The following is a 16,121-nucleotide window of genomic DNA, read 5'->3' as shown; positions in this document are numbered from 1 at the left end:
CTTACCATTTACATGGGAAAACCGGAAATTCCAGTTGGAAAATCAAATGGTTCGCGCCATTCCGTTTGGGAAGCTTCTGAAAATATGGGCTGTGATTTGAGGTGATGCTATTTTTCTGCTCTTTTAAGTCTCTCTAGCTGATGTGGATATACTTTATAGCGATTCCCTCTCCCGCAAAGTCGCATTCAACTGTTTAATGTTTATGCCTGAAATTTCCAACCGGATGGTTTTTGTAAATGGTAAGCACCCCTGGTTTCGCAGCGTTACTTCTTCGCCTTAGATCTGGACAAAGCTCTGGATCGGTGCTCGCAGTGTTGCCACCTGTGCTCTTCTCTGCAGAAAGTTCCCTCTAGTCCTGTTGAACAACAACTGATCCCCTTGACGGCTTTGGTATTTCCTTCGCTTCAGACGTCATAAAGCGCTACCGTCAGCTAGTACTTGTCGTCCGCGAGACTTCCACGTACTTCCACGCTGCTTGCTTGCTGGATGACGAACGTCGTGAATCCATTCGCTCCGGTCTCCTCCGATTGTGCCTTGAGCTGCGCCCTCTGTCTGGCCCCCTTTTCCGTCATAAGGGTAGATCCCGCTTCGGGCTTCACTTCTCTGTGCGGTTATGAAATCCCTAGGCAGTATGGCTTTGCTGTGGAAGTTGGTCGAGTCAAAAACCCAAACAAGAATCCTGTGGCAGAGAAATGCGTCGCCGAACTTGGCGATGAGCTTCTCCGTATTTGTCCTGAGGGTGGTAGAATCACTCCTCTCTCTCCTTAGCTGTGGCGACAGCCAATCTCAACACCCGTATCCGTAACAGAGGATTGTCTGCCCGCGAGATGTGGCTTCAACGCGACCAATTTACCAACGCACAGGTCCCTTTTTCTGACCTCCAAGTTGTTCGACAACAGCACTCCTTGCGGCTGGGTAACCATCCCGCTAGTGAGAGATCCAAAGCCCCTGGCTGCTGTCCTCGTCCTGCCATGTCCGTTCAGGTTGGCAATTTCGTTTACTTTACTTCTGATGGCTCCAAGACACATGCCCGAAATCAGTATCTTGTGGTCTCCGTAGACGGCTTGTGGTGCAACGTACGTAAGTTCGCTGGTTCACAGTTGCGCTCTACCTCCTGTTGCGTCAAACTGTCACAATGTCATCGCATTCCTGACCCAACAGAGACCACGTCTAACCTTTCTCGCTGTTACAACTACGATTCCGACCCTGAAGATATCGACGAAGGGTCTCTTACTTCTGGGTACGTTAACGGGGAACTCGCTCACGTTCCTACCCCTCAGATCACTCCGAATCCTGCCCCTGCTTTAGTCCCTAGCGAGCTCGCTACTCCACCAGATCCTCAGACTGACAATCCTCCTGTGCCCGAGTCTTCTCCTCCCCCGGGCGGAAGCGTGTCTGACGATATTGATGCCCCTATCTCGGAGTCTGCCTTCTCATCTGGTCCACGCCGGTCTGGCCGTCCAACTAGTCGCCCGGCTTACCTCAAGGACTATGTTACTTAGCTTTCCCTACGAACTCCGTGCATGACTCTACACTAGTACTCGGCTTTATTATATGGCTAGCTCCGAGAGCGGTCAAGATGAACCAAATCCTGCGCTGTGATTGGCTACCCGAGCGAGCAAGATGGAGCTATCTTGCCCGCTCGGGACTCCCCGCCGTGTCCCGCAAGAAAAATGTCCCCAAAAGCCATATAATAAATCCTTTATTGACCAAGTTTGTTCGGTTAAGATGGCTGGATATTGCCCTCGTTCTTTTTTTGCGAGTTTATGAACCTCGACTCCGTCTCCGTCCATAAACACGCAAAAAAAGAACTTGGCCAATATCCAGCCATCTCTTGACCTCACACTTGGTCAATAACCTATACATGTTGTAATACTTCATTTACGCATTGACCTCTAGCTCTTTGTAACTGCTTGTTTACTACCAATCCACAGCCTAGCTTTGCTTTATGTTTAAGGCTCATCTACTAAGCCGAGCGGAAGAAAGAAGGAGTCACGCCATATTTCGCATTGTTGTTTAGTTCCCGCCATTAGCTCGCATGACGCATTGTGCACGCTGTCGTTTAGCTTGCTTCATTGTTTCGTTTCGTATGCACGCTGTTGTTTAGTTAGCCTCATGGTCTCACGGTTCGCGCGTTATTAGCTTGGTACCTTTGTTACCGCTTTTACCTGCTTCGTTTGTATTGTATTTGCTTCTTGTCTTCGGTTAGTAAACGTGTGCTCGGAGTTTCGGCTCAACTTATTGACGTTCAGTGAAGAATTTGGAGCAATTTGAGTTTTAAGAATAAAAAGCAGCGATATTAAAGAATGACGTTTCGACGGCTCCATGCCATCATTCTCAAATTCAAATAAGATACGTTATGTGAGTTCGTTATATAGTGAATGTACGTGTGAAGGTCTCAATGCATATGATTAAGAGATAAAATAATCAATGAATAAAAATAAAAATACCAAGCGTGGTGCGCTTGAACTGTCAAATAAAAAGTTTTGCTTTAATGGAGTCAGATTGAATGTTAAGTGGTGTTTTTTGTTTTTGATGAAGAGCATTTCATAAATTAAACGATCCAGTTTCCCACGGCATTTCTTGAGGATTGTAAATTGGTCACGGAGATCTTTGTTCCTCAGATTGTGTACGTCCCGCAGGTGTTTACCAATGACAGAATGCTTATGCTCGTTAATGCGCTGAAATAGGTGTCGGCATGTATAGCCCACATAATCTGCGTCCCACAGATCACATTTGTATTCACAAACAACGCATTGTTCATTAACAAGAGGTGGTTTGGGTTCCGTCACTTTGATCTCTTCAGCAATTTTCTTGCTCGTAAACACGGGGCGCAAGTAAATGACTTGATTTTTTCATTTCATGGGCACTTAATAAAATAGTAACTGAAGCAACGTAAACAATAATAGTCTTATGGATAATAAAGTTTAAAAGTTTACAGTGCATTAGAAAAAATACAATGTGTTCATCACTTACAAAATAGGGGCAATTATATTTTCACTTTTGAAGAGCAAGTTGCCAACCTATAATTTTTCCTTACTGTAACAATACAATTTCAAGTAGCCAGGTCATGAGAATAAAGAAAACCATCAACAAAGGGAAACTGTTTTGACGTCAAATTTTCCAATTGTATTGTCAATATACAATGTCCACAATCACGAGAGTATGTAAATTGGAGTAAATCAGTATAAAAGTCATCCTCCGTGTAGTTTTGCTATGTACGGAAGTAGCAGCCCTTCAATTTTGTCATCACCAGTATGTGTGCCTGTTAGGGATGACCGCAATGTTTTCTGGATCTACTATTCCAAACTTGATATAAAACATTTCGTTTGCTCAGTTTCTGTTACAGTTAGTGTGACTATACAGGCGCTGTTGCAAATATGCAACCTAACAAACCTAGTTGGCCATATGCAGGCCAAAAATTCCTCCTGTAATTACAATGAATGCAAAACTTTGCATATTTAACAACGATTAAAATTAGTTTGTGAGTATTGATAGCATACAAGTAGCTCAATTAGATTAGATCACCCAATTAGATTTCCAAACTTTACATTAGTATATACTAGTGGATCAAATTTTCGCAAACTAATTTTACATCTACATCTACATGTTTAAGTCGGGAATTCTGTTGGCGTGATTTCCAAAACTCGAAAACAGAATTCTACTTTTTATGAATCGCTGTGTGATTAGACGTCCGACCGGGAGTCTGTAGGCCGTCGAGTGGTTCCTTAAGAGAGTTAGTGCCGTGCAAGAGATTATCAAGGCAAGGGAGTGAATTCCCATATAGGCCTCATACCCAAGGTAATTCCTCTTAAGTTATTTTTAGACATTGTACCCAGTTCTTCCGCGGATAGTACTCGCGCGTTGCGTGGATGTTTTCGTACCGTGGAGGATCTGTTTGTGCCGTTTCGTTTTGTTTCCTCTCAAAGGAAAGGAAAACCTCCAACGCTGTGGGGAGGTCTTCTTTGATATTTTAGTGACAAGCAAATGAGCTTCGGCTCTCGGTATGTTTTAATACATTTCGAAACTTTAATAGGAGTTTAAATAAGAGACTGATGTCTTCTACACAAACAATAACAACTGAATGAACGGCAGAGAAATGTTAAGACGAACGAGTGCAAAGCAAACAAACGCCCAAACACAAGCTAGGCAACCGAACAAACAGATGGTCGAAAGTGCAGGCAGACGCTGGCTGCCCAAGTAGCAAAAAACAGTTTTAAGCAGCAACGGCAACAACACCAAAGGCAACGTCGATTAAAAAACGACTTAATATTCAACCTACGAATTTCGCGAAAATTTAGATTCACTCAGTTTGTCTATACTGTCAGAAACATCCCAAACAGAATATGTAAGACATCGTCAAAATTCGCAAAAGAATTGTAAAAATTGGCCGTCGTATAGTTCACTTTCTCTCGAATATGCAGAATGTGACTATTTCACGTTGTTGTTTTGTGATAATTTGTAAACAATGGCAAAGAAATGAACAAAGAATTATAAAGCTCCGGTAATACGGACAACATTTTCCTTCAACTTGTCTCGCAACATTGTTGCATTGCAAGTCGAAACACATTGTTGCGCGTATTACCACGTTTGTGACCAACTTGTCTCGCAGCAAAATACAGTGTTGCAAGTCTGCAGAATTCTACAGGTATAATTGCTTAAACGTGTGTAAATAAAGATGGCCCCTTCTTTAATATAATTTAGCACTTCGACGAAGTTCCACTTCGACTTCTGGCCGTCATTTTCTTCTTAATTTTCAGTGCCAGCGAAGTTCTCTCAGTATGAAGCTCAGTGTCGTTTCAGGTAGCTAGGCGAAACGGTGTATTTTTGCGACAGTTCTTCCAAGCCTTTTGCATTTTTTTCTGCTTGTTTTGAGGGGACAAACGAGGTGTCCCAAAGACTATGATAGCCCTCGAAGTCTTTGTAAGGGACAAAGTTATGACTTTCCCAGAGATACTGGTCTACTTCTCGCCTTCACCGTCCGCCTTGTTTTTTTCTTTTTATTTGCCGCGCTTCGCGACAGCCAATCACAAGCGTTGAATTCAAATTTATTGCGAGACAAGTTGCTGCTTCAGTGGTAATACGAGCAGCAAAACTAAAATTTGTTGCAGAAAGTAGAACTCGAGTCTACTTTGGGAAACATGTTGCCTCAACTTGCAACACTGTATTTTGGTGCGAGACAAGTTGGTCACAAACGTGGTAATACGCGCAACAATGTGTTTCAACTTGCGATGCAACAATTTTGCGAGACAAGTTGAAGAAAAATGTCAGTTGCCTGTATTACCGGACCTTGACGCACGCTTCACAGAAAGCCCGCCGAACAAAAAGGCGGCTAAGAGTGCAGAAAACGTCTCTACTATGAAATGGAAATCAAAACTTATAAAATGACGTTCCCGCCATTTCGTCTTAGGTAGTTTCGAGAAAGTCGCTTCGGCTGTCCACGCATCGCGCGAGTAACATCCTCGGAAGAACTGGGTACCATGTCTAAAAATAACTTAAGGGGGATTACCTTAGTTAGAGGACCTATATGGACGATTCACTCTCTTACCTTGATAATCTCTTGGTACCGTTTGAAGTGTTTCATTTGTATCTGCTACTGATCTGAAGTATCGTTGGCGCACCGAAGACGCCATGGTAATCAGTCGGGACAGTAGCCTTTCCTTACCTTTCTGGCCTTTCCTTCTAGGTTTCAAGGCTTGTATCGAGCTTGTAAGCTACTCTCTCTGGTGTCTAGAAAACCCGAATAGCGAATAGCGAATAGTCGCGAACAGGAAACAGCGAATAGTCTCGAATAGCGAATAGCGAATAGTACGAATAGTGCGAATAGTGGCGAACAGTCTCGAATAGCGGCAAATAGCGGCAAATAGTGGCAAATAGTAACAAACAGGGTACCCAGTATCTCGCAGTTAACCTCGTAGCAACTTAGAACGGGATTTTTCCGCTGAAAAGCACAGACGCTTATCAGGACAAAAGGTGTTTCTAAACGTAATTTCTTCTGTTTTAACCCCTGCTAAAGCGTAAATACGTCTTTATTAGGTTATCCTTGTGTTTTCTCTTTTCTTAATGTCGGCGATGGACAGCCTACTAGCCTGAGTCCGGAGAAGAAAAGGTAATAAATTCACTGAAATTCTGTTGCTTATTTGGATAATTTATTAACGCTGGATATTAGATCTAAAGCGGTGACTATATTGACGACTATTCGTCACTATTCGCCACTTTTCGCGACTGTTCGCCACTATTCGCACTATTCGAGACTATTCGCACTATTCGGGACTATTCGCTATTCGCTATTCGCTATTCGCTATTCGGGTTTTCCAGACACCCCTACTCTCTCTGACATTTGCCTTGCAAAAAAGGACTAAACTGAAATGAGTGAGTGACCTGGGGTTTTCTGTTAGCTACCAGTCGGTTACATGTGTATCGTGGAAATCCACGATAAGGATATTATTTCCTTTCCCAATTTTCCATCAACAAAACAAGGACACGAATCAAAGCGAACGAAGACCGAGACTTTTGTTTTCGTGGAAGCTCTGAAAAGAGCCGTTTGTAATGTCTTGACAATGGGGTGTTTTAATTTCTTTCTTGAATTTTTTTGACCAGAATTAGATTAGGACTATTTGAAAGGGATCTGGCACACAGGCATGGTGTTTCTGTAGCAACAGTTTCTGATATTTTAGTGACATGGGTAAACTATCTGTACATCATGCCGGGAAGCCTGCCAATATGGGTTCCCGAGGATAAGATCAAGAAGTATCTGCCTGAGGGATTTAAAGGTCAGTATCAAGATATCCGAGGGATTTTTGACTGCACAGAGATTAAGTGTGACATGCCAAAGGACAAACACATTCTGAAATGTACTCTGATTACAAATCCCACAATACATATAAAGGCTTTTTTTGCATTACTCCCAACTGTTGGGTAACTTTTGTCAGCTACCTGTATCCTCGCCGCATAAGTGACAGAGAAATTGTGGAAAAGAGTGACTTCTGTAGTCTTGTGGAGCCTGGGGATAAATACCTTGCTGACAAAGGATTTGATGTACATGATCTTATGGCTTTGAAGGGTGCAAGTTTGTATATTCCGCCCAAACGACAGTCAGTGCAAGATCAATTCACAAAGGACGAATGCTTTGAGACTATGAGCATTGCTAATGTGAGGATCCACGTGGAAAGATCAATCAAACGAGTGAAGGCATGGCACATATTTGATCAAGTAGTACCATTGTCTATGCATGCCTGCATAAATCAGTTGTGGACTGTTGCATCATTAATTGTCAATTTTCAAAACCCTATTCTTTCAGTCTAATTTTGACGTTTTAAAAGTTACTGTGTTTACTTGAGGTCAGTTCATGTGGACTCAATTCATTGTATAAGAACATTTCTTTGATGTTAGTAAGTTTTAGGTTCATTTAACGAGAAAAAAATCCAGAGCATGGTTGAAACAAAGTGAGTTCAATTTAGGAATCATAGTTTTGGACCACAAGTCTTTGTCAGGAAACACTTGTTGTTTGAATATGTCTCCTATGCCTGAATGTGCCACAAAGTCAATCCATGAGAGCACAGAAAGGCCCAACTGACCCTGAAGTTGATAACAATATGAATGCTCAGTGTTCAGAATAATTTGCCCATCTTTTGAAACCAAAAAATGGTTTGCTGTGAAAGATGGGTGGTCAACAGTTTGAGCTATCGAGAGACCCATGGATCTTGCCTTTGGGTTAGTTTTTATCTCCACTCCTCCAAACTTATCATTTGACATTGGATCAAAAACAACACGATCTAGAGATGCCCCTAAATGAGGTAGGGATGGGTTGACACTTAAACCAAATTCTGCCACTCTCAGTCCAGTGTTACCTTCCTCATGCATTTTTTTGACATACATATCTGCAACTTTGTCCTCATTTTCTCTGCCATATTTAACAAAGGGCAAGTTGCTGATATCAATTGGGTCACAGATTGCTCGGATAAATTCAGGTGTTGGTTGATTCTTTCTTTTAAAAATTTGCCAAACTTTGACGCTGTGATGCGGCGTTTTCTCTCCTCATACTATACATTGTTATTTGCTTGACCAGTTGTCTTGGCGTAAAGCTCCTGTGCTGCTTGAGAGATACTTGAACCTTATTCAAGATATTTGGAGCATTATAAAATAGATTCAAGTCAACAGCTTCCTCACAACATTTGCTGGGTAGTAGAGGAAAATTAGTAAACCCTTGGCTGGGGGAACTGTTGTTGAAACACTCGGGTTCAATGGGTGTATGCCTGGGCTGACTGTCAGTAGAATTTCTGAGTGGTTAGTAAAATGACCATCCGTAACATTTGAATTTGTTTGGGTAGGAACATGCCCACTTTAATTACTACTTCCATTCATTGCTGGATTGGGTGACTGGTAAGAAATTGGATCACAGGAGGCGACAGGATTTGTGCTAGCCATTTGAAATCCTTGAAGCTGTTTGTGGAGCACTGATCCTCTTGCCACTGACCCAATCAAGGTGTTTACAGTAGGAATATTTCTGTCTTCTGGCAGCATCAAAGCAAATGGAAGTTTTGGATTGATCTCTTGAAGATTTTCCTTTAATTTAACTATGGAGTCAGGGTCAATTTTTCTTGACTTCACCGGTCTAGGATCATAGAATTGACTATGTATCCCCCTTTTTCTTTTACCTGGCCCATCAGAGGCATGCCTTGGTTTTACAATACTTGCGGTCATTACCGGTGAACAGTTAACTTCTCTTTTTCCTCGTTTGCCCCATTGTTGCGGTTTTGACGTACGTGTTCTATTGTTGGACTCTTTCAACGCTCCCTTTCTTGTCATGTCTTCCAGTTTCCAAATAACTGCCATTACATGACAGCAGCATTCGCTTTTGGATGCTGGGCACTGACGATCGCAGGATGCTGATTTAATTTTATCAGTACACGTACTACCTCCTTGCACTGTTAATTTAATATTGTGTTTACGATCTCTCTTGAAGAGGCCCAACAGCAGGCTCTCACAAAGACATAATTTTTTTGTGGATCCCTGTACACTTGTAAGTCATGGACAAATCTCATCATTCGTAACCCTTTGTCATTTGAGTTCAGAACATTAACATTATCATACTTCTTAATAGATATGTGGAAACGCATCCATCGGAACAAAATTTGGAAGAAATGAAAAGTTATTGTTGAAAACTTCATTTGCCACTTCATCTGTTGGGAACAAAACCTCTGGATTTTCGGCTGACGAAGAAATCGACAAATTATCTGCCACGTTCTCTTTATCATTTCCTAAATGTCCTTGAAGTTTCGCCTTTGTGTAGCTCTTTTCTGGGTCTGGTCGTAAATATTATCACGGTATTTCGGTATGGCCTTGAATGCCAGCACTCTGTCATAAAAAGGAATAAAAATGAAACTTCAGATGTAAGTGCATTAAATAGCAACAATAGTAAAATGTAAACATCAACCGGCAGCTGTCACTGGCCGAGTTATTACTTTTCTAATTAACAGTTGCTTTTTATTTCCTTGCTGGTTTAGGCGTCTACATTTAAACCAAAACTTTCATTTTTGCACTGTCCACTTTCCAATCTGACTTTCATTTTCTATGACTGGACCAGGAATATCTTCTGGTTTCAACTTTTCCACCTCTAAATTGCGAATCGAAGAGGTTTCTGCCTCCATGTTAACTCTTTCAAAGTTCGCGGGAAATATCTGGAGGGCCCTTAGGCCTCGCTTTCATGCTACTTCCGGCTTACGGCGTAAGTGTGTATTACGTGCTTTGCAAATCCATGTGTTACAAATCCAATCCAGTCCAATCCAGTCCAATCCAGTCCAATCCTTATTTTACAATATGGCGCCGCGCCTGAAAAGCTCGAGGATTTCTCGATATGGTTACATCAGCCCCTGAAGTAATTAAAACTAAGCCTTTTTTCCTTCTTGACTAACGTCAAAAGTCTCGCTGCTCGCCGTAATGGACAGAACTGAGCGACGAAAAGACACAACATTCACAAAACGTTCCTAAACGTCGCGAAAGACCGCGAAGCGACAGTAGAAGAGAGCGCGACTTAAGCAGGGAAGGAAGCAGGGATGTGGGGAGGGGCTGGGCGCAAAAAAATTACCGTGCAAATGGACCCCTCCAACTCACCCTGGAGTAGTTCTGTAAACGATTTGGAATGTTTTGGTCGAAAAACAAAAATTGCAAATTGATTGCAATTTTCAATTTTCAACTTTTAGACCGTCGTTGAAAACAGAAAAACTAAGCCGTGCCACCGACTGCAACAATTTGTCGGAAAAACAAAATAGCCGCTCAAATTCATTTTTCTCTTCATTCTTGACAGGATTAAAGTAAAAATATAAGTTCTGTTTCAACGTTCTACCTAAAGGAAAAAAAGAAAATATTTTCGATTTGGCACTTTCTTATTTTTTTTTTATGATAAAAATCATGAAAATCAAAAATTGACATCAATTTTCAATTTTTGATTTTAAACGAAAAGTGAATGGACGAATGACCCACGGACCGGAGAGAGGTATAGAGTGTATTCTTCTGTGTTGATAGATCGGACTTCGAAGAAGCGCTGACATAGGTTTTCACTTCGCTGAAGTTAGGTGAGAACAGAGAGTCGCCTTGAATGCCGTCGCTTGAAACACGCTTGAAATCTTGTCTAATATTTTACCAACGGGTTTCGTTGTGCATTTATTCTGTGGTGGACCGTCTAGAAAAAAACCGGGATCGATAGCTGTGTTCTTGTTGTTTCATCCCTTCATATTTTGGTGTCTATCTTTGATTGACAGAAGTTAATGTATGGGAGCGCCGCCTAAGCCTCAGCTCGGCGTAGTCTCGCTCGCACGCGAGGATGTGCCTGAGCTCGAGATTTCTATCGCGCGATAGTTGACGAGGTGCAGCCCGAGTCAACTATCGCCCATAGAAATCGAGGGCGAATAATCTAATTGTTTTAGTATAAATCTACTAGTCGCTCAAAACTTTATCTAAATACTCTCCACAGGCACCTCGAAAACGCAAAGAAGCGGCCGTCATTCTGTTAACAAGCGCACATTGTACGCTACCCACTATCTATCACAGATTATAGTTTACCACTAAATTTTCTCCGATTCTTATTGGTTGGAATTGATCACGTGACGCGATAGTGTTCATCCGCGGAGAGACACTATCAGCCCCTAGTGCTCGTCCGAGGAAAATACCCGACTGGACAGTACTCGTCCGTGAATTTTTTCCTGTAAACAAGGGTGCTTATAGAAAATAAACAATTAAAATTGTATAAGTGGGTTTTTGTCTGTTTTTCTTTTTCGAATTTTACATTTGGCTTTCACGGCTTTCATCTAAAAAAGTTGAAAATAATTCAATAAGATTTTTTGAACTGGCGCTCGGAAGAAAATTTAGTGGTGAACAATAAAGACAATAGAGTCTTTCTGTTTCGGAATTATCGGTCTGATAGTTGCCCCTTGGAAATTTAATGTTCTTAAGGGGGTATGGTACCCTAAAATATGGCGATGTTCATGAAAAATTCAATTTCTTGGAAATACAAGACTTAAGACCCTTGAGGACTTGTCAAAAACATTTTGAAACGATCTTGCAGAATTTCCTTCCGGATGAGTGTGAAATTTAAGGAAAGTACACAGTGGTATAATTTTTTTCACGTGGCAACGGCCATAGCAACGACTGTTTACTATAAGAACCTGACCAAAAATATAGATTATTTTTAACTCATATGAACGAAACCATTTAGAAAAAACTTTTAAGACATGCACAACTCGATTGGTATAATTATTTGTGAAAAGCTTTGCCTCAAATTGTCATCACAGGCTCATTCATTTCCCTTATGACAAGGAATATTTCCCACAACTGCGGTAACTTTTTACAAAATAGAACAACCATTGCACCCCCTCCCCCGAGATCCAATCTGCACCCCCCCCCCCACTATTTGTGGCTCGTTAAATGCTTAATACTTCGTGTAAGAAACTTAAAGTGCAGTTTTCTCATAAGTTTACTCTTGTACCGACTGACTTCGCGCCAACATTTCTACTTCGCAAGGTTTTTAAGTAGAATTTCTGAAACTTGGACTCATCAAAGACCAATAGTGTCGTGATGATATAAACCAAAAAAATCGTAGCATTTTAAGGTCTGTCACGTGACATGAGATGATTTGTCCACTGGGTGTGGTAAAAAATAAGGTCATATCCAAATAAAGCTGTAAAAAGCACTGAAAATAAGAGTTAACTGTCAAAACTTTGGTTCATATCACAGAACAAAACAGAAACTTACATGATATGCTTATTTGACAGTCAATTCTTGTTTTGCAAAAGAGCAGGAAATGTTGGCGTCAATACTATAAAACACTACTTCAAAAGGCTGTGGCTGGTTTCCATAGCAACCATTTTGAGTAAAACACTAGAAATTTAATTTCTCTTCTTGAGTGCAATAGCACACAAGTGATCTTTCTTCACCATATTTAAACAACCTTTTTGGTCCATATTGAGGGTACCATACCACCTTAAGAGCAGCTTCGCCTAAATATCAACTTGACTTGGAAATAGCGAAAAAATCGAATTTCTTCAAACTCGCCCAGAATGAAGCCCTACGGGCACTAGTTACAAAAATATCGTTTTAAGTTTGATAAATCAAAAATTATTTTTTTCCGCAATTTTTTCGTTTCGATACCCCAAATCGGCCAAAATCCATCGAAAATGAGCGGCATATTCAGAGGCTCGTAAACTCAAAAGTAAAAATCTTCATTACAAACTGATTGCACGTCGTATTTGTACTTCCTTTCTTGTCTATTTACAGCTAAATAGATCGTGATTTGATTAGAACTTAAATATTTGACGAATTTTCTAAATTAACGACCCAACACAGCTTTACAAGAGGTCTACATTTAGCCTATTTTCAAATACTAAAAATGCGTTCTGGTACACGGCTTTTCCCAAAACGACTAGTTTGGTCTGAAAGAGCATTGTTTCTTCTTCAAATTAGTGAAATAAAATTTTTGGGTAAATAAAATCGCGAGCGCTGAGATAGCGAACTAAATGCAGCACTTCTTCCTAAAAACGTGACCTTTGACCCGAGCGTAACGAAACCGATAACTGCAAGAAAACCCGGAAGAAAAGCAAACACTTCGTTATTTTGAAACAATTTCTGGTGATATCTCTCCGAAACCATGATTGCAAGAAACTATTTCCAGATATGAAATCTTACAGGGTGAGCTAAAGGGCGCATTTTGACGCAATAACTTTGTTTGCTGAGAATTGAAGTCAATGACCGTTAACGAATTCCAGTGAAATTTGCAAACTTGAAGTATGTTAGCCGATACTTACCTGAATATTTATATTTATAGGAGAGTTGTCTTCTAGGATTAACCTTCAAAAGAAGCTGGACCCAGATTTGGAAACCTCTAAAAGAAGAAATGTTTAATATTCCGTGACCTGCCCGATGCTATAAATTCCATGCAAATGCCAATCGCATGTTTGTCGTAAAACCAACTGAACTCCGCTGACAGTTTCCATGGCGGCAGGTTTCTTTCACAGGTCACAGGTCACAGGTCACAGGTCACAGGTCACAGGTCACAGGTCACAGGTCACAGGTCACAGGTCACAGGTCACAGGTCACCAAAAATATGCCAAAACGTCATGAAACAGATGCATACAAGTGCGTCCCAAGTGCAACTATAAGAGCTCTTTCTTGAAAAAAAAAAAGCGTGTAGGGGAAATCAGTTGTAGCACTGAAATAAAAAATAAAAATTGATCCAAAGAAAGCCAAGACTTAATTCTGTTGAAAACATAAATTGTTTTTAGCCTTTCAATATAATATGAAAACGAAAGAGGCTTACACTGATCCGTGAATTATGCATTTACTTACGCGTGATTTGTGAACCAACGACTTTTGCGGGAATAATTGTTCACTTGTTTTGGAGATTTTAGCGTCATTAAAGCTCGTAAACTACACCAAACTAGATGTAAAACCTGTCCATTCCACGCGACTGAGAACTAACCACAGTGACAGTGAACCAGGAGGACCTAGAATCTAGTCTGTCACGATGTGTCACATGCACACACGCACACGGCATTTCGATGCATCAAAATGGAGGGTTCTGTATGTTTTGCGAAACTTGGAGAGAATTTGTATGTTTATGTAACACATGATTTAGCCTTTGCATTTTTACGTGAAAAGTGATTGTTTCTGTTAACGTGAGGCTGCTTTCGAATTTTTTGTGATGCGTGACAAGGCCGATTACTTATGCGTGAAATTGTTTTCAGAGTAGGTATAGGGGACCCTCTTGTTTCTGTTTAGTACATACTCGTTGTAAAGATTTAAAAAAATGTATAGAAATAAAACAGTTCAATTTGCTATCATAATGAATTATCTTATTACGATAAAATATATTAACACTACATGTTTGAAAGCTATATTTCAACCCATTTCGTACATATACCACCCCTAGAAATTTTTTCATTAACATTATAGAGTAAAACATTTTTAGTTAGGGTTTGTTGCATGGAAACATCGACAAACCTCTCGGGAATCTCAGTAATTGTTACATCGCGAAATTTACTGAGTGTTTTGATTGTGACCTGTGACCTATGACCTGTGACCTATGACCTGTGACCTGTGACCTGTGACCTGTGAAAGAAACCTGCCGTTTCCACGGGCAACCCCAAAATAAACAATCCCCAAAAATGTTAAGTGAAATTGGCTGTCTTCATGAACAGTTAGAAGCTAGAGTCAAGTTCCATTACCTTTAAAAAGTGCTTGATTTTATTTGTTTGCGTCGACTTTGTTCACTACTCTCAGGTTCGAATGCCGCGAATCGGTCACGCCAAAACAGTGCAGACCGTGCAGACTGCAGACACTTGTTTGGGCTTTTCATTGCGACTTCTTTTTTTGGGTCTAGTTACAAAATAGTGTTAAATATATATGAAAGTTTGTCATTTATCCACAGGCTGCACAAGCGCAGTATTTGACTTTTGATTCAAAAGACAAACGCGTACAAGACTTTGTATGGGAAACTCACTCAGTCTGCACGGTCTGCAGTGTTTTGGCGTGACCGATACTACGGAGTATTCGAACGTGACAGTAACTACTGAGGGAACAAAGTAGAATCAAGCACTTTTAAAAGGTAATGGAACTTGACTCTAGCTTCTAACTGTTGATGAAGACAGCCAATTTCACTTTACATTTTTGGGGATTGTTTATTTTGGGGTTATCCATGGAAACTGTCAGAGGAGTTAAGTGAGTTTTACGACAGACATGCGGTCGGCATATGCATGGAATTTAAGCTAATTTATAGCAGCGGGCAGGTCACGGAACATTAAACATTTCTTCTTTTAGAGGTTTCCAAATCTGGATCCAGCTTCTTTTGAAGGTTAATCCAAGAAGACGACTCTTCTATTAATATAAATATTCAGGTAAGTATCGGCTAACATACGTCAAGTTTGCAAATTTCACTGGAATTGACTGCAATTCAATTCTCAGCAAACAAAGTTATTGTGTCAAAATGTGCCCTTTAGCTCCTTCTTTGACCCTGTAAGATTTCATATCTGGAAATAGTTTCTTGCAATCATGGTTTCGGAGAGATATCACCAGAAATTGTTTCAAAATAAAGAAGCGTTTGCTTTTCTTCCGGGTTTTCTTGCAGAAATCGGTTTCGTTACGCTCGGGTCAAAGGTCACGCTTTCAGGAAGAAGTGCTGCATTTAGTTCGCTATCTCAGCGCTCGCGATTTTATTTACCCAAAAATTTTATTTCACTAATTTGAAGAAGAAACAATGCTCTTTCAGACCAAACTAGTCGTTTTGGGAAATGCCGTGTACCAGAACGCCTTTTTAGCATTTGAAAATAGGCTAAATGTAGACCTCTTGTAAAGCTGCGTTGGGTCGTTGACTTAAAAACATTCGTCAAACATTTAAGTTCGAATCAAATCACGATCTATTTAGCTGTAAATAGACAAGAAAGGAAGTACAAATACGACGTGCAATCAGTTTGTAATGAAGATTTTTACTTTTGAGTTTACGAGCCTCTGAATATGCCGCTCATTTTCGATGGATTTTGGCCGATTTGGGGTATCGAAACGAAAAAATTGAGGGAAAAAATAATTTTTGATTTATCGAACTTAAAACGATATTTTTGTAACTAGTGCCCGTA

General features: G+C 40.6%; 1 long non-coding RNA gene and 1 pseudogene across 1 annotated transcript; one reads left to right on the top strand and one right to left on the bottom strand.

The window, feature by feature from the left end:
• Positions 1-314: 314 nt before the first annotated feature.
• LOC149097257 (uncharacterized) lies at positions 315-1,028 on the bottom strand (annotated as a pseudogene).
• A 12,311-nt stretch (positions 1,029-13,339) lies between these two features.
• LOC149097256 (uncharacterized) lies at positions 13,340-13,721 on the top strand. The gene is made up of 2 exons (XR_016204194.1): positions 13,340-13,536; positions 13,586-13,721. It is a non-coding gene; the product is annotated as an uncharacterized LOC149097256 (long non-coding RNA).
• Positions 13,722-16,121: the final 2,400 nt, after the last annotated feature.

Source organism: Orbicella faveolata, unplaced genomic scaffold (assembly GCF_042242905.1).
Source record: "Orbicella faveolata isolate gen_17 unplaced genomic scaffold, um_ofav_v1 contig_47, whole genome shotgun sequence".
Classification (NCBI taxonomy): Eukaryota; Metazoa; Cnidaria; class Anthozoa; order Scleractinia; family Merulinidae; genus Orbicella; species Orbicella faveolata.
This window is presented reverse-complemented; position numbering and strand designations above follow the sequence as displayed.